Below are 24510 nucleotides of genomic sequence, written 5' to 3' on the forward strand. Positions count from 1 at the left end.
TGAATGAAGTGCCTTGCTAATAGCAGTAAAATTTAATAGGTATAAGTCATGAAGCCATGAAGTCTGGACTGGAGTGGGGAGAGATGGGATGCTAGGTCAGCATGGAGGCTGATACAGTAATCAAGGCGGGATAGGATAACTGATTGGATTAACATGGTAGCGGTTTGGATGGAGAGGAAAGGGCGGATTTTGGTGATGTTGTGAAGGTGGAACCGGCAGGATTTAGTGATGGACTGAATATGTGCAGTGAGTGAAAGAGAGGAGTCAGAGATAAGGTTACAAGCTTGTGAGACAAGGATGATGGTAGTGCCTTAAATAGTTATGGGAAAGTCAGGAGGAGGACAGGGTTTGGGTGCGAAGATAGGAAGCTTTGTTTTAGACTGCATTTAGTTTTATTTACAAAGTCCAAAATTCAGTTTCTCCCTGACTGGGTTTTTACTTCAATGAGATTGCCTCCTTCCTGTGTAACTACAGGATGCCTGTAAGAAAATACATTGTTTGAAAACTGTTCAAGCCTCTGAGTAACGAAAGCACAGAAGAAAAACTTTTATATAGGCGTATATGGCAGGCTTTACACTTTGAGGTCTAGTATCAAACCCATCTTCACGATGACAGGATATGTTAAAACAAAACTTGCTATCAGTTTTAAAATGTTCCAAAGCCTAATTAGGTATTACAGGAATGAAATTTTACATGTGCTGTCTATGATTCAATCACTCAATCGATGGTATTTATTGAGCACTTACTTTGTGCAGAGTATGGTCCTAAGCAATTAGGAGAGTACCATATAACAGAGATGGTAGACATGTTCCCTGCCCACAAGAAGCTTAGAGTCTCCAAAAATCTCTTTTAAAATATTACAGATAATGTGGAAAGGAATCATTTAATCAATTGTACTTATTGAGAGCTTACTGTGCACTGTCCTAAGCACAAGCACAATACAAGAGAGTTGGCAGACGTGTTCCCTGCCCACAAGGATCTTACAGTCTCCAAAAATGTCTTTAAAAATGATATATGAATAACATGGAAATCAATCTGTCAATCAATGGTATCTGCTGAGTGCCTACAGTGTGCAGAGCACTGTATCCCAGCTCCACCAACTGTCAGTTGTGTGATTTTGGGCAAGTCATTTAGCTTCTCTGGGCCTCAGTGACCTCATCTGAAAATGGGGATGAAGACTGTGAGTCCCCCATGGGACAACCTTTTCACCTAGTAACTTCCCCAGCGCTTAAAACAGTGCTTTGCATATAGTAAGCGCTTAATAAATGCCATCATTATTATTATTACTAAGTCCGAAGCACAATACAACAGAGTTGGTAGACATGTTCCCTGCCCTCAATCAAAAGAAAGGCAAAAAAAAATGTACCACAACAAGGTACACTTCCTTTACAATTTCCCTTGTTTGAAATCATTCCACTTTTTATTTAGAATTCATTTCTTCCCCACACAAAATGCACAAGTGTCCTCGTAGTGCAATACGTGAAATGCTTTTCTTCTGCTTTCTGATATGTATCTGTCTTGTTTCATTACTTGCTTATACCATATCATTTTGTTCAGTGGTCTGGAGAAGTTAATTGCATTTAAGACCTAGATAATGGTGTGCACAAAAACTAAATAATCGTTCACTCAATAGTGTGAGTTCTATTGAGGAAAAGCAAAAAGTCAATGAATACTTATTTGTTCTATTACTACACAATGGAGGGGTGACCTAGATGAAGTGTTTACATTGGCAGAACAGATTTTCCTAGAGACCAATATATTCACCATTCAGTTTCCCAGTAATAAGTCATATGTGGAGTATTATTTGTAATAAAAAAACTGTTGTCCACTATCATTTCACCATTTAACATAAAAAAAATGGCTTGTCATTTTTGAATGTTATGAACTTGAGAAAGATAACCGTAGTAACCGCTACAGATTTTTTCTGGAATATTTAAAAATGTATTTCTGATGTTTAAGACTATAATGAAATAGCTAAAGGGAAATGCAGACTGTACCTCCCAGAATATGGACTTTAATTCGAATTTAAACTGGCTAGGAAAGCCAAAGGAAGGCGTCAAGCTTTTCTAATTGAAAGAAAAAACATAGTAAGCACTGAGGACATCATAAAAAAAGTTGTTGTGAAGGAGGGCAATGGCAGAGCTCAGACAGTAACTTATATTTCCTGACTGTCAGCCTAATTCTCTTTCTGCTAGGCCACTACTCGTCTAACTTTATTGCCTCTGAGACTTCCCAGGGAGCCCACATTTAACATTTTTTCATGTGGTTTTTAAATTGCATCCACCAATCCTATATAGTTGTGTGGAACAGAAAAAAATCAGAGATGAAATAAAAAGGAGACTGGGAAGGGGGATATGTGGCTGAGTAAGTGCTTAAATAGTAGAGGAAGCAGCTCTACACATACAGAAGTGCTAGTAGGGGTTGTGAATGCTCAACTACGGTAGTTTTGTGACAATCCTGAAGTGGTCCTTGGATCAGTTTGCCACTCTGAGGAGTAAAGGAGCCGATAGAAAAGTGGTTTCCATAAAAATAACACATTCCAGGCTCAATAAACAAGCTATTTCTTAGGCCTCAAATGTCATACCCAAATCACATGGATACCTATGGCAGTTGGACTGATTTCTCCGAACAGGGGCCACTCCTACTTAACTTCCAAGGGGACTGTGAAGACGTCTTTGGCTGTATTCTGCCACCTCAAAATGCATTCACTTTATAATTAAAGTGATCATCTGCAAAGATTAGCGGTTCAGAGGATTTGATTAAATTGTATTATTGTGGGGTTAAAAATAAAACTTCATTAAGTTATGATTGTATCTTGCCTCAAGCCTGTGGCTTTGCTGTTGTGCTTTCACAGAGGATAACACCCTCACGCTGACTTCATTTTCAATAGCAAAGTCTCATTCTAGTGAGCTCTTTGGGCATTTCCCCTTCACCCTCTCTACATTTTCCTGGATTCCTGGTCAAATCCTGAAATAGAACACTTCAACAAAGATTTCATGACAAATTCCCCAGACGTTATTTAGCAGAAACCGCGGCAATTCATCCATGTCACAGGTTGTTTCGGCATATGAGAATTCTGTGTGCCCAAAATAGAAATAAATGAACCACACAGGGAGGAGGATGGGGTGAAGGATTCTAACAGTATAGCTCATCTCAGAGAAATATGCAAGGAGAATGCCTGACAGAAGATATCCCAAACAGCTGATCTATGAGGCTTCAAACTTGTAAACAGTTTGTTCTAATATATATTATATATAATCTAATCTAATATATCAATATTCTAATCAATCTAATATATATTGTAAACTTAGTACAGTGCTCTGCACACAGTAAGCACTCAATAAATACGATTGATTGATTGATTGATTGTAAACTCGCTGTGGGCAGGGCATGTGCCAATAAACCCTGGTGTGTTTATAATACGGGCATTTATTAAGCGCTTACTACGTGCAAAGCACTGTTCTAAGCGTTGGGGAGGTTACAAGGTGATCAGGTTGTCCCACGGGGGGCTCACAGTCTTAATCCCCATTTTACAGATGAGGTAACTGAGGCCCAGAGAAGTTAAGTGACTTGCCTAAAGTCACACAGCTGACAACTGGCGGAGGCAGGATTCGAACCCATGACCTGTGACTCCAAAGCCCGGGCTCTTTCCACTGAGCCACGCTGCTTCTCTATAGCCGGTCCCTACCCAACAGCGGGCTCACAGTCACACAGCGGACAAGTGGCGGAGCGGGATTAGAACCCACGTCTTCTGATTCCCCAGCCTGGGTTCTTGCCACTGGGCCTTGCTGCTTCTCTACAATACAACAGATATACCGAGTATATCCTATAGTGGCTATGCAATCTTACTTCATCAAATGAGTTTTCTGGTAAATTGCTCTTCCATTTTCAGACTTTACTAGAAGGTACTATAACGCTTTTAACCAATGAATTAACATTTTATTTTCGATTTCTACCTGCAACGTCCACTTAGGTGGATTAGTACTTTGCAAATATGAATAAATCATGACAAAAATAACTGTAATTTTAGCTCGGCCCAAGAAATGTAATTCCATACAAACACACAACAGACTATTAGAGGATGGTAAGGCAGCAAAGGTGGAAAACATTATCACTGTAAACCTTGAAATTCAATTTATATAGGCTGGAAAATATTTTGGAAATATTTAGGTTTTTATACTCATAGTAGTAATTATGGTACTTGCTGAACTCTCGCTGTTCTAAGCACTAGGGAGATCCTAGCTCCGCCATATGTCTGCTGTGTGACCTTGGGCAAGTCACTTAACTTCTCCGGGCCTCAGTTACCTCATCTATAAAATGGGGATTAAGACTGTAAGCCCCACATGGGACAACCTGATCACTTTGTATCCCCCCCAGTGCTTTGCACATAGTAAGCGCTAAATAAATGCTATCATTATACAAGTCATTCAGGATGGACACTGTCCCTGTCCCACATGGGGCCCACACTCTTAATCCCCATTTTACAGATGAGGTAACAGAGGCACAGAGCAGTGAAGCAACTTGCCCAAAGTCACGGAGCAGATAAGGGGTGGAGCCGGGATTAGAGCCTACGTCCGTCTGATTCCCAGGCTCGGACTCTATGAATCAATCAATCAATCGTATTTATTGAGCGCTTACTGTGTGCAGAGCACTGTACTAAGCGCTTGGGAAGTACAAGTTGGCAACATATAGAGACAGTCCCTACCCAACAGTGGGCTCACAGTCTAGAAGAAAATAGAAGGCATGCCATAGATAGCCAAAATTGTAGGGTGTTCTTAATTTCAACATACCTATTTAATTTGACTGTCAGAGATCATGGCTAATAATAATAATAATGATGATAGCATTTGTTAAGCGCTTACTATGTGCAAAGCACTGTTCTAAGAACTGGGGGGATACAAGGTGATCAAGTTGTCCCACGTGGGACTCACAGGCTTCATCCCCACTTTACAGATGAGGTACCTGAGGCTTAGAGAAGTTAAGTGCCTTGCCTAAGGTTACACAGCAAGACATGTGGCAGAGCTGGGATTCGAACCCATGACCTCTGACTCCAAAGCCCGGGCTCTTTTCACTGAGCCACGCTGCTTCTCTATGCACTAAAACACGCTGCTCCTCTGGTTTTGAAGGCCCTTTCAGTTCCGACTCGGAGTTGGGGTCCAATTTGACCATCTGGGGCATCTCCTTCAAGCATGACGGACCACTATGTAATGGCAGGGGTACACGACGAGGATTCTATCAATCAATCAATCAATCATATTTATTGAGCGCTTACTGTGTGCAGAGCACTGTACTAAGCGCTTGGGGAAGTCCAAGTTGGCAACGTCTAGAGACGGTCCCTACTCAACAGTGGGCTCACAGTCTAGAAGGGGGAGACAGAGAACAAAACCAAACATATTAACAAAATAAAATAAATAGAATAGATATGTACAAGTAAAATAAATAAATAATTCTACTGATGATACCAACTTGCCAACTTGTATATGTTGCCAACTTGTACTTCCCAAGTGCTTAGTACAGTGCTCTGCACACAGTAAGTCCTCAATAAATACGATTGAATGAATGATACATGACCAGCCTTCTGGCTGGAGGTGAGGCTGCAAAGAACTATGTCGGACCAAAACTCCTTTCGCACAAGAACATGGCCATTAATTAGCTTTGGGCGGTTGGTATTTATTGAGCGCTTGTTGTGTGCCGAGGACTGTACTCAGCCCTTGGGAGAGCACACTACAAGGGAGTTGGTAGACACGTTCCCTGCCCACAAGCTGACGGTCTAGAGGGATCTAAATCAAATTGTACGTTTCCATCATTTTTGACTGGAACCGGAATAGGGGGAATAGAGTAGGCAACCCCTGGATGTCTTGCTGTTTTCCCAGCCCAAATTTAGACTCTTCTGGAAGAGTAACGAAACTGCATTAGACTCTCTGATTAATCCGAACTTCTATACCTGAAATTAGACCAATCAAACAAAAATCACCTTGCTACAGCAAATAAAGAAGTCATATCTTCTAATTTCACACATAATTATCTCCCTGCTGGCTTGCTGATAGGAAGCTAATCAGACAGAGAAATTAGCTACAGCTTTTCCAAGGAATTATATCAATTTGTAGTTTTGTCTGACATGCTCTTTTCCACTTTTAAAATGAATACCATAAATTCCAATTTCCAGGTGGAAGACTATAAATATAAACTACATCTATCCTAGGAGACGGTCGGGACCGTCTTCGAATTTTAAAAACAAATCTCGTTTAGCGGATTAAACACAAATGGAACCAGTGCATTATGAAAAGGGACTGGGCGGGGGTACAGTACCATTTTCGGCAGATGAGAATACCACATGAGAACGGAAACCTCATCTCTTACCGCCTCCCGGAGCCGTATTTTCAACTTCCTGCCGGTTTCTGAAACACTCTGCTCTGGAATTCGAACAAAACTTAGCCAGAGATTTCTAACGGCCAATCTGGCCTCAGACAGCTTTGTGAAGATGAAGGCACTGAGGTGCCGGCTGTACAGGGGAGTTCAAAAGTCTGGAGAATCAGGACAGCTCTGGTTTCAAGGTTTCAGTTATTGTTAATTCATCCAAGAGGCCTTCCCAGACTGAGTCCCCTCCTTCCTCTCCCCCTCCTCCCCCTCTGCACCCCCCGCCTTACCTCCTTCCCTTCCCCACAGCACCTGGATATATGTTTGTACGGATTTATTACTCTATTTATTGATTTATTTTACTTGTACGTATCTATTCTATTTATTCTATTGTGTTAATATGTTTGGTTTTGTTCTCTGTCTTCCCCTTCTAGACTGTGAGCCCGCTGTTGGGTAGGGACCGTCTCTATACGTTGCCAACTTGTACTTCCCAAGCGCTTAGTGTAGTGCTCTGCACACAGTAAGAGCTCAATAAATACAATTGATTGATTGATTGACTGGTTTAGAGGCAATAAACCACAAGACGGCAGATTCCGCTCGAGATGACAATTGGAGGGCTGGGTCAGTGAGAGGGTCTCAACTGGGATCATTGCCGGTTTGATCAAAACAGGCTGAATTCAACCGTTTTCAAATGAATTTCTGCCTAGCTCTGTTCTGTTCCTTGTACTCCATGTTCCACTCTCTGCATTCGACTATTTGCTGGAATCCCTACATAATAATAATAATAATAATAATAACAATAATAATAACAATAATAATAATAATAATGGTATTTGTTAAGCACTTACTATGTGCAAAGCACTTTTCTAAGCACTGGGGAGGTTACAAGGTAATCAGGTTGTCCCACAGGGGGCTCATAGTTTTAATACCCAAGTTAAGTGACTTGCCCAAAGTCACATAGCTGACGGCTGGCGGAGCCAGAATTTGAACCCATGACCTCTGACTCCAAAGCCTGTGCTCTTTCCGCTGAGCCACGCATCATTTCACCGTTGAAGTATATAATCTCAGCAGGCATTTTGAAGCAGTGGAAACAGCCTGGGATTCAAAGGACCCGAGTTCTAATCCCATCTCTGCCATTTACCTGCTGTTTGGTCGTGGGCAAGCCTCTTGGCTTCTCTGTGCTTCAGTTTCCTACCTGTAAAATGGGGATTCGATGCCGACTCTCCCTCCTACTTGGACTGTGAGACACACGGGGAAGGGTCTAGGTCTGACCTGATTACCTTGTAACAACCTTAGCGATCGGTACAGTGCTTGGCACATAGTAAGTGCTAAACTAATACCACTTTTATTATTATTTTGAAGCTGGGGGTGGGGTAGAGAGGTCAGGGATAAGGCTCAGGAACAGCTGGGGTGAAACTATGGACATCTGGTAGTCAGCGGTTATGTCCACTATGTTCGTTTCTCATCCCAGGCCTTAGATTGCATCTACTTTTAACTCCTACGGAGGATCGGGCGAATGGAATCTAGGCTTAATAACTCCTATTATTAAATACTGATTCCAACTGGATAGACAGCACTCCTCTCAAATTCCAACTAAAATGAGCCATCTATTTTTATGAGTGACTTTATAAAGTTGCTCGTTTTCCTCGAAGCCACCAGAGGAAATGAGCACAATTTCTGAAATAAAATAAATGAACAAGGAAAGCACCTAAATTGAAATTAGTTGCCTAGGGCTAATTACCGTGCACTATTTTAACAATACACCAGACTATATGTAGGACATGATTATCAGACTTCCCAAATCTTCTGCACCAAAATAGCTTGGTTTCTGAATGGACCTTTGCTAAAAAGAGTGATCTTTTCCAAGATTTAAAGGGGTTTGCATGGTCTGGCAAAGCTGAAGCGGGAAGCCATGTCAGCTGAAAAGGCAACATGAGAAGTAAGGGGGATCATTAGGAGGTTAATTTGGAGGTAAAAGATTTGGAATATCTATTAAATGACACTGATCAAAGTTTACTTGGAATAAGCTTGGGCATAAAGAGAATCAATCTCTGCTGAGATACATTCTCCAAATTCAATGGTAAAGATCAGTTTTGTAAATACTAATCTCAAGACTCTCCACGTCTAAAAAAGAGATGTGTTCATTCATTTAAACAAGTGAGACACGGGATTGAAGAGAGTGAAAGATATCCTTTAACCTAAAACAAATTTCTTAAATTTTCTACATCTTTTCCCGATGCTGGAGGAGTGACAAACACAGCTGAATTGCAGTTAAAACCAACAAAGGATATCCTAACTAAAAATGCAGCTCCTTAATTCTCTTTTTTGTCATTGGGAGGAATGTTTTAGAAGAGTGCAATATAATACAATGGTTACATAAAACAACATCCCTTGGCAGGAGCTGGAACTGGATCTAACGAAATGAGTTAACACCACTTTGCAGAATACCCTTAGTTTAACTGTTTGTGTTTCCGCTGCCAAATTGCCAAGAATTTGATATGGTGTTCTTCACAAAGTAAGGGATTCAATAAATTTTAGTGTTTGGCTGACTGGCCATCACTCCATTGGTTTGTTGCAGGCCAAGCTACCTATATTCTAATAATTAGATGATAATAATAATAGTAATACTAAATGAGACTTGTTAAGCCCTTACTATGTGCCAGGCACTCTACTAAGTGCTGGGGTGATACAAGCAAAACATGTAGGACACAGTCTCAATCTCCATTTTACAGATGAGGTAACGGAGGCACTGATATGCAAAGTGACTTGCCCAAGGCCACACAGCAGCCAAGTGGCAGAGCAGGATTAGAACCCATGACCTTTTAACTTCGAGGCCCATGCTCCATCCACTAGGCCATGTTGCTTCTACTGCTTGTCTCCCCCTCTGGACTGTAAGCTCCTTTTCATGGTATTTGTAAAGTGCTTACTATGTGCCAGCCACTGTATTAAGTGCCGGGGTAGAGAGAAGCTAATCAGGTTGGACACAGTCCACATCCTACACGGGGCTCACCATCATAAGCCCCATTTTCCAGATGAGGGAACTGAGTCAGGGAAAAGTGACGTGATTTGCACAAGATCACACAGCAGACAAGTGGCAGCACAGGGATTAGAACCCAGGTCCTTCTGGTCATTCCATTCCATTCAATCATATTTATTGAGCGCTTACTGTGTGCAGAGCACTGGACTAAGCGCTTGGGAAGTACAAGTTGGCAACATATAGAGATGGTCCCTACCCAACAATGGGCTCACAGTCTAGAATGGGGAGACAGACAACAAGACAAAACATGTGGACAGGTGTCAAGTCATGGGAATAAATAGAAATAAAGCTGGATGCACATCATTAGCACAATAAATAGAATAGTAAATATGTACAAGACATGTCTATCAACTCGGCTGTACTGTACACTCCCAAGTGCTTAGAACAGTGCTCTGCACACAATAAGCACTCAATAAATACCAGTGATGGCTGCTGCATCCCAAAAGCCCCAAGCTATGCCACCTCGTCGGAATTTTTGTTTCAGTGCAATAATAACAACTGCAGTATGTACTAAGAACTTCTAATGTCTGTCCCCCGCTGTAGACTGTAAGCTCCTTGTGGGCAGGGATTGGGTCTCCCTACTGTGTTACAGTATACTTTCAATCAATCAATCAATCACGCTTATTTAGCGCTTACTGTGTGCAGAGCACTGTACTAAGCGCTTGGGACGTACAAGTTGGCAACATATAGAGATGGTCCCTACCTAACAGTGGGCTCACAGTCTAGAAGGGGGAGACAGAGAACAAAACCAAACATATTAACAAAATAAAATAAATAGAATAGATATGTACAAGTAAAATAAATAGAGTAATAAATATGTACAAACATATATACAGGTGCTTTCCCCAGCACTTAGCACAGAGCCGCACACACAATGAGCCCTCAAAAAAATACCACTGATTGACTGATACGTATCAGCATCCAAAACAGAAAAATTGTGAAACAGGCTATCCATCTAATAAATTCAGGGCACAACCTACAAAGGTGCCTAAAAATTCAGGTAGTAACACACTAAATGCCTTGAACTGATCCTAATGAAAATGGATATACACACTTAAAATTCATCCCCTTTCTTCCACTTGTACACAATTTGGTACTCATTTGATGCATAAAACTGAAAGAAAGGCTTCTGTATTTTCTTTAGTCGCTACCATATAAATGCAAATAACATTCAATCAGATACATATTAGAAAGTGAACAGGGCTTGGCTTAAAAAAATACAATTTCAATTAAATCCTTAATTTTCTGAAGACAGTTCTAGCCACAGATGTGTAGCAAAGAAAGGCTGACGGATGTTTGGGAATAGCCTGTGAAACTGTATTAAAAGTCCTCTAAGCAGGGGACAGAAAATTGAATTTAAGTAATGGAACAGTAATTCTAATTCTAATGAAACTTACTCAGTCAGGGCATCTAAACATTTCAATAGGGAATGTCTCTGAATTGTAAGGAATTGATTAAAATCAGAATGTGGATTAGAAGATGAAGTAACCCGAGGTATTTTAAATTAAATAAATCCAGTTTGTAAATCATATTAAAATACACAGTAGTTACATCCCTTAGCAAGCCCATCAAAGACAATGGGAATAAGCTGTATCCAGCATTTGGTAAAAGTAAGCAGTCTGGTATCTGCTAAGTGCTTACTATGTGCCAAGCACTGCACTAAACACTGGAGTACATAAAAGTTAGTCACATGATGCACACAGTCCCTGTCCCACACGGGCTCACAGTCTAAGTAGGACGAAGAATGGGCATTGACTCTCCAATCAATCAATCAATCAATCGTATTTATTCAGCGCTTACTGTGTGCAGAGCACTGTACTAAGTGCTTGGGAAGTACAAGTTGGCAACAAATAGAGATGGTCCCTACCCAATAGTGGGCTCACAGTCTAGAAGGAGGAGACAGAGAACAAAACCAAATATATTCACAAAATAAAATAAATAGAATAGATATGTACAAGTAAGATAAATAAATAGAGTAATAAATATGTACAAACATATATACATATATACAGATCCAATCTACGGATGAGAAAATGGAGGCCCAGAGGACCTATGTCGCTCTAGACTGTAAGCTTGTTGTGGGCAGGGAATGTGTCTGTTATACTGTAATAATAATAATGATGGCATTTATTAAGCGCTTACTATGTGCAAAGCACTGTTCTAAGCGCTGGGGAGGTTACAAGGCGATCAGGTTGTCCCACGGGGGGCTCACAGTCTTCACCCCCATTTTACAGATGGGGGAACTGAGGCCCAAAGAAGTGAAGTAACTTGCCCAAAGTCACACAGCTGGCACTTGTACTTCCCAAGTGCTTAGTACAGTGCTCTGCACACAGTAAGCGCTCAATAAATACGATTGATTGAATGAATGAATGAATTGGCGGAGCCGGGGTTTGAACCCACGACCTCTGACTCCAAAGCCTGGGCTCTTTTCCACTGGCCACGCTGCTTTACTACTACTACTACTACTACTAGTACTAGTAGTCTCCCAAGCGCTTAGTACAGTGCTCTGCACATAGTAAGCGCTTAATAAATATGACTAAGTGACTTGCCCCAGGTCACCCAGCAGGCAAGTGCCAGGGCAGTGATTAGAACCCAAGCCCTCCGACTCCTAGGCCTGAGTTCTTTCCACTGGCCCACCCTTTGTCAGTTTCTATCACGGTCATTCATTCATTCAGTCAATACTGTGTGCACTGTACTAAGCGCTTGGGAGAGTACAATACAATAAAGAGACACATTCCCTACTCACAACGAGCTTGCATTTTTTCATACTAAAAGGACCTAATCTCCATTCAGCTCCAAACAGAAACTATATTATCCCCCTTTGTTAAGAGTTCCTGGTCACGGAACCGCTTCCAGATCTGCGGGACTTGGGTTCCGATAGATGGTTTGATAGCATCGCTCTCTTTGATGATTAACCCAACACAGGCAGGTGAACATACACCCTGCGGCAGACAGTCCGTCCTACGTCCCGGGTCATAAAACTCAAACGTACAGACGTCCCCAGGGTCTCGGGCGTAAGAGGGACTGAAGATGGCTAAAAGGAGATGGCCGGAGGAGGAAGGGGGTATGGAGAAATATTGGGAATAGTCTAAGAACTCCGGGCTGGATGGCCTACTGAGAGATCAAGCAGTCGGGTTTCCAGAAGACCTGCTGAATCGAGTGATCGGAACCCCGAGCTGAGAATTTGGGAGTCCCGGGTACTGCTCTGGGACTCATTACGTGACCTCCTGAGTGGGATTACTGAAGGCACACCTCCTCCAAGGGGTCTTCCCTTGACTAAGCCCTCTTTTCCTCTTCTATCACTCCTCTCTGCACCACCCTTGCTCTCAGATTAGCACCCTTTACTCACCGCTCCTTCCACCCCACAGCACTTATGTCCGTAGCCGTCACTTACGTATTTCTATTAATATCTGTCTCCCGGCCATGTTACTGATAGCTCCTATTCATCCCTGTCGGCAACAAAACTCACTACTGATCTGACGGAATAATTTCACAATTTGCTTCCTAACCTAAAAAACTTTCAGACTTAAAGGGTGGAAGCAAAGTTGATATTAGGAGGGTAGAAGTCATGCAATTGTTTTCAACAATGATTGTGAGTTTTCCTAAAGGATATACTCTTTGTCTCTGAATGACAGCTGTTGCAACATCCCAAGATACCAAATTATCAAGACTCTGAATTTAATTACTATTGACTTCTCTCACCAGTACCCCAAAAGGTTTCCGTTGCTATGTCAAAGTTTGGCTAGAAGCCCAGAAGAGAGTTTTGAAAAGGTGACAATTATCCACAAAACGGACTTTTTGTTCCCCAAGCTTGGGAAAATGATATAAAAAGTCACATATGCATGAGTCAGGGTGACCTGCAGGCTATTTTAATTTACATTGTACTTTTTATTGTTGACAATAACCCAGAGCTTCTACAGAAACCTGCAAGACTATGAACACCCACACAATTATACTGGCACATAGAAGTCAATGTAGTTTCCAAACATTACTGTCTCATTAATTTTCACGCTGGGGTAAGTTACAGTTTGATTTGCTTTCTGTGTCAGGTTCAAATGCCTTAGTCGCTGGTAACGGTACATAAGCCCTAAAGCGTATGTCCACAGTTTCTGATAGAAGCCTGATCAGAATTAGCCAAGCACACCTTTCTCTTTCCTATTGGCCCTGTCCAGCGTGATGATTCATTTGAAGTCCTTTCTTCTTAAGAAAAATGTTATTAACAGGGGCATTAGGGCTATTAGGTTGAGGCCACACTAGCTACTTCAGGCCTAAAAATACTCTCGGATTTTCCCGATCTATTTTGGCCAAAAATAAACTTCTGGGTATTAATGATCTCGATACTCCGCTCTTTAAACTTACTCTTAATGAGAATATTTTTCTGTTTTGGAAAGTCGTCCTTCACTTTGGCAAACACTAAGCTGCCACTGGCCTATGATTATGAAAGTCTCAGTAAAGGGAAAAAACAGTCTTCAGAATCAAAGGGAGTTGTTTGACTTTGATGGCAGATCTAAGTCTAACAGCCAAGTAGAAAAACAAGAAAATCAAGGAGACAATTGGCCAAATTATAAAAACAGCCAGAATTTACAGCACATATAACTGTTGGCTGCCAAACTTTAGCAATACAAAATCAATTCTTACCATTAATGGTATCTAATCATTATACAGCCATACTACATTTAATTTTTAAATTAAAAACTGAGCTATACTGTCTAACTTGAGGATTTTCTCCCCCTTTCCCTCCTATGGATGGCCTTCATTTGAGACACCCCAGATCTTTAAAAAACAAATAGCTACATCATTTCTGAAAGACAAACAGGAAAACCTACCACCCATTATATAATCAAGAAAAAGCAATATAGCTTTGCAATCAACCACAAAGATGAAACCAGTTTTTTTTCTTCATTTCATACACTAGCCCATAAATGTGATCTCATAAACGAAACTGTAACAACCAGGAATGAGTGACTCACCACTATCCAAAATGTAGATGATCCCAGGGGTTGGAGGAACTTCCATTAAAGGAAGGACTGAAAAGAAGATTCTAATCTGGGAGAGAACATGAGGGAAGTTAACAAAATCGCTGGAGGCTTGCAGGATTAAAAAACATGAAATTTTGGTTCCCACCCATCAGCTGAATACAATTTTGACCACTGAAGCTTGAAGGTGAAAACTTCCAAACCGAAAACCCAGAGAAAATCATTCCTTACAGAGCAGCTGGCGAATGCAGAATTTATTACTACAGGAAATCATGGAAGTCCAAAGCATTAGAGGAATTGGATAAATAAATGTCACTCGAGGGAAAGTTAGGGATGTTACACAATACACTGTCAGATTGTAACAGTTATATATCTATATTACAGTGTGTTTGTGTGTGTGTGTGTGTGTGTGTGTAGCACTCCTAGGAATATATATCCCACCATTACCCTGAACTTGTTCTGTTTTTACCCTTTCCAGATAACACTTCCTTATCAAGACACCAACCTGATTTGCTTATATCCACCAGTACTTAACAGTATCATTATCATTATTATGATATCTGGTGAGTGTGGCCTAGCCCTTGGCACGGTGATGAAGGGCAGATTGAAATTTCCTTTCCCTCCATTTGCAACACCTACTTTCGGCTCTTCCTGACTCTAGGGATTCCCTTTGGGTCCACTCAATCCATAAATCAATGGGATTTATTGAGCACTTATGGGAATTGGCATGGCCTTGGGACTCAGAAGTTGTCGGTTCTGATCCTGGCTCTGCCACTTGTCCCCTATGTGACCTTGGGTAAGTCACTTCACTTCTCTGTACCTGTAACCTCATCTGTAAAATGGGATTATAAGTATGAGTCTCATGTGGGACAGGAACTATGTCCCTCCTGACTGATTACCTTGTATCTGTCTCAGACCTCAGAACAGTGCTTGACACTTACTAAGCGCTTAACAAATACCATAATGAATATTATCATTATTACTGTGTGCAGGTTCAGAGCACTGTACAGTAAGTGCTCCAGGGAGTAGGAAAAAATAGATCTGGTAGATATGATCCCTGTCCCTCAAAGGATCTTACAATCGAATGGGAAATTTACTGATGACTGGATTTTGGATGTTTGGTTTGGGAATTCTGTCAGTCCTCAGAGCCTGGGCCTAGCTAACAAATGACAAAAATTAAGCTGACACCATCGAAGTATACAGGGAGAAAAAAATCCCCTCTGATGGATTCTCCCTCCAAATCCCCAAATATGTAAGCACTGAGGAGCCTGCCAACATGAATATGAAAATGAAGAAGGGAAGTGTATAATTATTTTCCATTGAAATAGTGCTATCTGGTGGGCTCGGTGCAGAACTTAAGTGATTTTCCATAAAAAAAAAAGATGGTGATATTTTAGAGGTTTCAATATAGCTACCTAAATCTTAGTAAGATTGAGATCTCATCTACCGACTCTGCATGTATTAAGGTTAACTTTTTATGATCCATGTCTAACAATTACTTTTTCGGCTCTAAAGCCAAATTTAAAAACTACTCTGCAAACAGTTTAGAGGAAATGATTAAGATTGAGAGGGCCAAAATCTCACAGTGACATGGAGACACAGTGGCTGGATTTTTCATGGACTGTCTCTGTCTTCCCCCATTCTGATTCCTCTCAATCCATCTACAGCATTTTTTGAGGACCTACTTTGGGCATAGCACTATACTAAGCACTTGGGAGGGTCTAAAATCAATCTTTGGTATTAAATGTGACAGCTCCTTTCACTCCATCTTCCGCAGTTCTTGTGAGTGTGAGCATTTCAAGACTGAAAATGCTGCTTCTATGGGATTTCAGCCATTGCTCCACTCCTAATGTGCCAATTTTTTTATTTATAATTAGGTGCTATTTTTGACTCGGTGAGTGCTACTGTGTTGTGCATCCTTGAATTCACAATCCACCACCCACATAAAACAAAACAGTGGCAACCATCCAATGCTGTGACTCCTTTGTTGAGGGCTTTTCAAAGGCAGTAATGTTTGACATATTTTGTAATTCCTTCATTCACAAAACAACAATAAAGAGCATTGAAATCTTAAGCATTAAGCTTTGTTTTCCCTCTCAGTGCCCACAATGCGCATTTTCTTTTCCGTTGAGCTTTACCAAAACCATGTATTTGCCTTCTTCTGTTTTGCCATTCACATTCTGTTGTGGTTATACTACAAAAACAGTGTGACATTTAGAGTGGGAGTCTGTTTCAGACTCTACTTGCCATTTCCTTGCTCTTTGGAACACGCTTTCTCCGTTTCTCATCTCCCTCCCTCCCCTAAGGTTTAAAGAGAAGCTCTACTTCTGCTATTGGTTTGGTACATTGCTAAACACTCCCGAGCCCACTGTTGGGTAGGGACTGTCTCTATATGTTGCCAACTTGTACTTCCCAAGTGCTTAGTACAGTGCTCTGCACACAGTAAGCGCTCAATAAATACGATTGATGATGATGATGATGATAACACGGTAAACACTTGGAAAAATACCACTGACTGATTACGGACCGTGCGGGAAAGTTTGTTTAATCTTTGTTTATACAGAGTGCAAGGATGGTGGAAATGTTTTCTCAGGGAATGAAGAGTTGTCCCTCCTGGAGCCCAAATTCCAAATGTGAAAATCACGCACCAATAAATTCAACTCCACAAACACTTTTTCAGATTTAGAATGTCCAACTTTATTGTCACTACTTTTGGGTGTCTTTTTACACAATTTGTTAAGCACTAACTGTGTCCCAGGCACTGTCCTAAGCACTAGGGTAAATACAAGCTAATCACGTTGGACAGAGACCATGTGCCACATGGGGCTCACGGTCCGAATCCCCAGTTTACAGATCAGGTAACTGAGGAACAGAGTAGTTAAGTGACTTGCCCAAAATCACCCAAAAGACAAGTGACTTAGCGGGATTAGAATCCAGGTCCTTCTGCTCTATCCCCTTGGCTGTGCTGCTTCTCTCTGTCTATTGTGGATACACTGAAATTCATTGTGATCTAAAGGCTGAAAATAACTTGCTATGGTCCAAGGTACACTTCACTGCATCAGAACAGTCTGAGCAATTAAACGTTAAACAGAAAAGCAGCATGGCCTAGTGGAAAAGGCAAGAGCCTGGGGATTAGAGGACCTGGGTTCTAATCCTCCCTCTACCACTTGCCTGCCGTGTGACCTCAGACCAGTCACTTAAGCTTCTCCATGCCTCTGTTCACTCATCTGTAAAATGGAGATTTAACACTCGCTCTCCCTCTTAGACTGTGAACCCCATGAAGGACAGGGATTCTGTCCGACCTGATTATTTTGAATCCACCCAAAAGCTTACTACAGTGCTTGGCACAGAGTAAGCACTTAACGAATAGGAGCAATGAATTAGGATTGGAACCCAGATTCTCTGACCCCCTGCCTCCTGCTTTTTCCACTGAATCACATGGCTTCTCCATTTAATGTTCACTTGCTCAAGACTGATCTTATTCAGTCATGTGTGCTTTGCACTAGAGTTAAATTATTTTCAGCCTATTGGTCAAAATGAATTTCAGTATATCCACTACATAGTTAAGGTTATAGATTCTAAACTTCGGTTTGGAATAAGTTCACATTTGCAATGTTTTTCACTTTAAATGACCATAAACTGCCCCCATCTTAGACTGAATTTAAAAACAAGTAACAAGAGCACTGCAACATGCTGTGACATGACAAAATCTGCTAAATCAGAAAAATGAAGAGCAATCTTGAGTAACGCTTATTTGATTCAATTTTCTTTGCCTTATGCTGTGCAAAACCGAAGTTCTGGGAAATCCTTAGGTAGTCTGCATTATTGTGTCGCGAAGATGGATGCTTTAATCAGTGGTTTCACACACATATTTCAAACTCCTAATTGCCATTCATTTTCTCTAATGTCATCAGGATATGCTGCAGTTCAGAATTATGGGGAGAACAATCCTGTCAAACTGTGTCCGTGCAACAGTTTGGGAACTGCATTAAATTAATTGAAGAGGTGGAGGGGAAAAGAAGCTTTGGCTCCAAGTCCAAACTGTCATTTACACGGGTCAAGGTTGCTTATTAGCACAATGCCAATTCCAAATGCTTTATATCACTAACATGACTTGGTCCACTGCCGGTTATTTTTAGTGGGTCAATATGCTCGCGTTATCGAGTTCGATTAAATTAGAGTGCCTGGTATCGGGGGGGGAGGGGGCAGAATGATGCTCAGCAAGGGATGTTTGAAAGCACCATTGGATCACTGTCAGCCAAGCAACTTTCTAAAACGGTTGAGGGTATGTGTGCATATAAATGCCTCCTTGCACGCAGGGGTGGAGGGAGGATGGGAGAAGGGATCAGATCTAGAAATTAAAAGTGCCATCAGGGAGAGCACTCTGAATCCTCCTTCAGACCCTCCCCACGATTGAGGCTGATATTTGCTATGTACGTTTTCCAACAAGGCAATGGATTAGCATGCCACTAACGATTTCTTCTAGCTTTGGTCAATCAACAGTAATGATTAATCATCCATCATTTACGGAGCGCTTACCGGACTATATCCAAGAACCCGACAAACAACCCCGGAATGTGAAATACAAGCCCAGAATTCTGATACCTACGCAGAGGACTATCAAATTATGCACGGATAAGCAAAGAGTTAGACGAAACGTTATTTATCCAATGTAGAGGAGAGCTTGAAAAACATCACGCCGATTTAAGGGATGACAGTATCATTACATTCAAAGGCGGACGGCAACAACACTAAATAATATCCTTATAATGGACATATCCAAACCCATTTTCCACCACTAACGATTGTTCCCTATTGTTGATCTGACAAAGCCTGGAGTCTTGACTCTAGCTTCGGTGATCAACAAAGTTACCGCTACTACTAGAAACGCAAAGAATGCAAACTTCGCCAATCTGAGAGTCTGCCAGGTGACCTCTATAAATCTACAAGCAAAGTTGGGATATCTGGATGGCCGCCCATACAAGCTCATGCCCATCATATGGTATACTGGAGAAATGCCATCTGAGTAAAGGTGCCAAAGTTATTGGCAGCTTCGAGGAGAAATGGGAGCGAGGTGATTGTGAGCTATTTTGAGGGCAGGGATCGGGTCTATTGACTCTATTGTACTTTCACGTGTACTCAGTACAGTGTTCTGCATATAGTGAGATATGGAGGTGAGTGAGTGAGATTCCCACTGCATATAGTGAGATTCCCTCCACCTCCACATATTACTCAATAAATACCACTGGCTGAGAGGAAACTAGAGTACAGTCTCCTTGCTTCTCATTGCTGACAACACCCTATCCAGAGGCCTCCTAATCTAATCAAAAATGTTATTAACTCATGCACCTAAAATCACAATCAATCAATCAATGACATTTACTGAGTGCTTACTATGGGCAAGGCACTGCATGAAGCGTTTGGGAGAATACAACTGAGTTGGTAAACGTGATCCCCGACTACCAGGAATACACAGTCCCGAGGAGGAGACAGACATTAAAATAAATTACAGTAATGGATCATTCTGTGGTATTACAGACCTAACCTTGGCTAGATGCTAAGTTCCAGAGAAATGGAAGCACTGTGAGAAGCAGTTGTGCCCTAATGGATAGAGCACGGGCCTGGGAATCAGAAGGACTGGATCCTAATCTCAGCTCTAACACCTGTCTGCTGGATAATAATAATAATAATGGCATTTTTAAGCGCTTACTATGTGCAAAGCACTGTTCTAAACACTGGAGGGGATACAAGCTGATCAGGTTGTCCCATGTGGGGCTCACAGTCTTAATCCCCATTTTACAGATGGGGATTTTAAGTGACTTGCCCCAGGTCACACAGCAGACGTGGCAGAGCCGGGATTTGAATCATGATCTCTGACTCCCAAGCCCCTGCTCCTTCCCCTGAGTCACCCTACTTTGGGGAAGTCATTTTCCTGTTCTGTGGTTCAGTTACCTCGTCTGTAAAATGGGGATTCACATGGGAGCCCCATGAGGGACATATGGACTGTGTCCAACTTGATTGGCTTATATCTACCCGAGCGCTTAGAAGTCCTGGCACATAGTGAGTGCTTAAAAAAAAAAATTAAAAAATGGAAGGAATAGCAACACGTCTCTATTCAGTGCCCAGAGACAAAAAAAGCTTTTGACCTCAACAGAAGATGTGGGCCCTGGAAACTAACTACGCAACAAGTCGAGCTGCTCTGAGAAGTGCATTAATATCCTGGGCTTCTTCACACAGCTGGATGAAGAATGGAGGGGGGTCTTGTCTAGCCCCACCTCGAGACAGATGTCCTTTGCCTTACCCTGAGAGCTCTCTGAGGGCACGGACCGGGTGTCTCCTTAGATTGGGAGCCCCATTTTCTTTTTATGGTATCTGCTAAGTGCTCACTCTGTGTCAGGAGCTGTACTAAGCGCTGGCATCGATACAAGATGATCAGGTTGGGCACAGTCCCTGTCCCACATGGGGCTCACAGTTTTAAGCCCCATTTTATAGATGAGGTAACTGAGGAACAAAGAAGCGAAGCGACTTGCCGAAGGTCACAGAGCAGGCAATGTTCCACGTGGGATAGGGACTGTGTCTGACATCACATATGGAAAGAGTGCAGTGTAGTTTACACACCACACATGCGTGCATTGTTAAATTCATCCTTAGCGTCATTCTAGAACCTGAAGGGTAGCGCTCTCTATCTAGTTAGATATATTTCCGTAAAGTTGGGATTTTTTTCCTGTTGAGCAAAATAAAAGATAACCTGGGGGCTTTTTTACTCGTTTTTTTGCAAGCCATGCTCTTTTTCTTGTCTTCAGTTCACCAATATGACTATCCTACCCCATGAAGAACCTGCACGGACCCATACAGCATCTGGGAATTTTTTGTGGTGGGGGAGCATAGGAGTAAGGGAATTGTCCATTTCGAAGAAGAGGAGCAGCCCTAAATAAGAAGCAGCATGGCCTAGGGGGAAGAGCACAGGCTTGGGAGACAGAGGTCGTGGGTTCTAATCCTGGCTCTGTCCCTTTCTTCTGTGTGACCTTAGACTAGTCACTTCTCTTAAGAGAAACTTCTCTTAAGAGAAGCAGCGTGGCTCGGTGGAAAGAACCCGGGCTTTGGAGTCAGAGGTCGTGGGTTCACACCCCGGCTCCGCCACTTGTCAGCTGTGTGACTTTGGGCAAGTCACTTCACTTTTCTGGGCCTCAGTTACCTCATCTGTAAAATGGGGATTAAGACTGTGAGGCCCCACGTGGGACAACCTGATCACCTTGTATCCCCCTCCAGCGCTTAGAACAGTGCTTTGCACACAGTAAACGCTTAACAAATGCCATCATTATTATTATTATTATTATCTGATTATCCACTCCAGGCACAGAGCTTGGCATATAGTAAGAGCTTAACAAATTTCACAATCATCATGGGGTCTACTTGAACCAACCATGCGAGCTTAGATCTTGGTTACCTTTCATAAGGACTGAGGAATGCAAAACAAAACTATTTACTTCCTGTAAGACAGCCGGATCGAACTTTTATCAAGGCCCGTGACCATTTTATTCAGGAGAATTATAGCTAATCTTTTCCTGCGAGTCCCTATTTTTCTTCCTAAAATAAAATCAGTCATTAACTTAAAATTATTTTGTGCACTGAGGTTGAAAAGACCTGGCTGTAATGAAGCAGTGGAAGCTATTTTCATCAAATCTCAGTTTGACAATTACATCAAGCTCCCTCTTTTTACTTCAAGTAAAACTCATCACACTCTGAGATGTGCAATAAAAGCGGGGGTCCTGCCATTGGATTAAGCAAGTTAGGCCCCATAAGCGAGATAACGTTAATTTCCTCCAAGTTTTAATTGTGCTGTGGCTACACGGAACCTTCAGTATCACTGAGAAGCAGCGTGGCTCAGTGGAAAAGAGCCCGGGCTTTGGAGTCACAGGTCATGGGTTCAAATCCCGACTCCACCAATTGCCAGCTGTGCGACTTTGGGCAAGTCGCTTAACTTCTCCGGGCCTCAGTTCCCTCATCTGTAAAGTGGGGATTAAGACTGTGAGCCCCCTGTGGGACAACCTGATCATCTTGTAACCTCCCCAGAGCTTAGAACAGTGCTTTGCACATGGTAAGCGCTTACTAAATGCCATCATTATTGTTATTATCACTGCCTGGGCTAATAAAAATCCTCTTACCTGAGGGAGGCTGGATATATCTGGTGGGATCCGTCGTGAGTCAGGGCAGGGCTGATTCAGAAAAAATGACAATGTAGCCCCGGAAAAAAATATTTAAAAATGGGGTTGGGTGGGGAGAGGTGAGTAAAAACTCCTTTCTTCCTACTCACTAATGGGTAGTGAACATGTCTGCTAATTCTGTTGCGCTGTACTCTCCCAAGCGGTTAGTACAGTGCCCTAGACTGCAAGCTTGTTGTGAGCAGCAGGGAACGTGTCTACCATCAATCATATTTATTGAGCGCTTACTGTGTGCAGAGCACTGTACTAAGCGCTCTGCCAATTACCAATTACCAATTCTTCTACAGTACTCTCCCAAGTGCTTAGTACAGTGACCTGCTCCCCGTAAGGGCTCGATAAATACCACTGACTGATTCTACTCTGCAGTCTTCTAACTGGCTCTTACAAGCTCAGTCACCCCCCTCCCCGCCCCACAGCACTTGTGTGTACTTATGTACATATTTATAATTCTATTTATTTTATTAATGACGTGTTATATCTGTAATTCCATTTATTTACACTGATGCCTATTTACTTGTTTTGATTTCTGTCTCCCCCCTTCTAGACTGTGAGCCCGTTGTGGGCAGGGACTGTCTCTGTTGCTGAAATGTACTTTCCAAGTGCTTCGTACAGTGCTTTGCATACAGTAAGAGCTCAATAAATACGATTGATTGAATGAACGAATGAATACAAGTAAGGAGCAATTCAGAATCGGACTCTATTTAATGGACCCCTGAGAAACCTGAAGACTTCGACAGAGCCACTACTGCGATGCCATTTCTGGACGCTTGTACATATTTACTATTCTATTTATTTTGTCAGTGATGTGCATCTAGCTTTACATATATACCTGTATATATGTATATATGTTTGTACATATTTATTACTCTATTTATTTATTTATTTATTTTACTTGTACATATCTTTTCTATTTATTTTATTTTGTTAATATGTTTGGTTTTGTTCTCTGTCTCTCCCCTCTAGACTGTGAGCCCACTGTTGGGTAGGGACTGTCTCTATATGTTGCCAACTTGTACTTCCCAAGCGCTTAGTACAGTGCTCTGCATGCAGTAAGCGCTCAATAAATACGATTGATTGATTGATTTACTTCTGTTTATTCTGATGACTTGACACCTGTCCACATGTTTTGCTCTGTTGTCTGTCTCCCCCTTCTAGACTGCGAGCCCGTTGTTGGGTAGGGACTGTCTCTATATGTTGCCAAAGTGTACTTCCCAAGCGTTTAGTACAGTGCTCTGCACACAGTAAGCACTCAATAAATACGATTGAATGAATGAATGAATGAACAAGGGAATCTCCCAAACTCCCACTGAGGGTTCAATCAATCAGAGGTATTTACTGAAGATTACTATGTGCTGAGCACTACGCTTGGGTGAGTACAACAAAGTACAATGATCCCTGCCCTCACAAAACTTACAATTTAGTTGTCCAGCTCTGGCAATAGTAATGGCAAAGTCCCTACTTTGTGCCAAGCACTGGGGTAGAAACAAGATAATCAGGTCGGACTCAGTTCCTGACCCACACAAGGGACTCACGTTGGGGGACAACATATAGAGAAATCCCGCTTTACAGATGAGAAAACAGGCAAAGAGGGCCGAAGGTCACAAAGAGAGCAAGTGGAAATGCATCCTTTAGACTCCTAGGTCATTGCATTTTCCACTAGGCCACACTGCCTTTCCAGTACAGTATAATTTGGTAGAAGAGATCCCTGCCTATAACAAGCTTAGGGCCCGCGGGAGGGGCAGACATGAAAATAAACCCCCGATACGGGCAATAGTAGACGCAATATTAGGCATGCCTTCATTCGGCAGGAGAACGCTCAGCCTGGACTAAAACCCGAGAGACAAGAGAGCGAGGAAGGAAAATTACATTTGCAAGGCAGAAACATGGGCCAACGTGCTGACTTCAGTTAATAAATGCT

At 42.0% G+C, this 24510-nt stretch overlaps 1 long non-coding RNA gene across 3 annotated transcripts in view; it reads right to left on the reverse strand.

Annotated features, from left to right (window-relative positions):
* The window catches only part of LOC119937521, a 270891-nt gene that overhangs the window by 87235 nt on the left and 159146 nt on the right, over positions 1–24510 (reverse strand). The gene's annotated exons all lie outside the window — the stretch shown is intronic.

This window comes from Tachyglossus aculeatus, chromosome 15, assembly GCF_015852505.1.
Source record: "Tachyglossus aculeatus isolate mTacAcu1 chromosome 15, mTacAcu1.pri, whole genome shotgun sequence".
NCBI classification, from domain to species: Eukaryota; Metazoa; Chordata; class Mammalia; order Monotremata; family Tachyglossidae; genus Tachyglossus; species Tachyglossus aculeatus.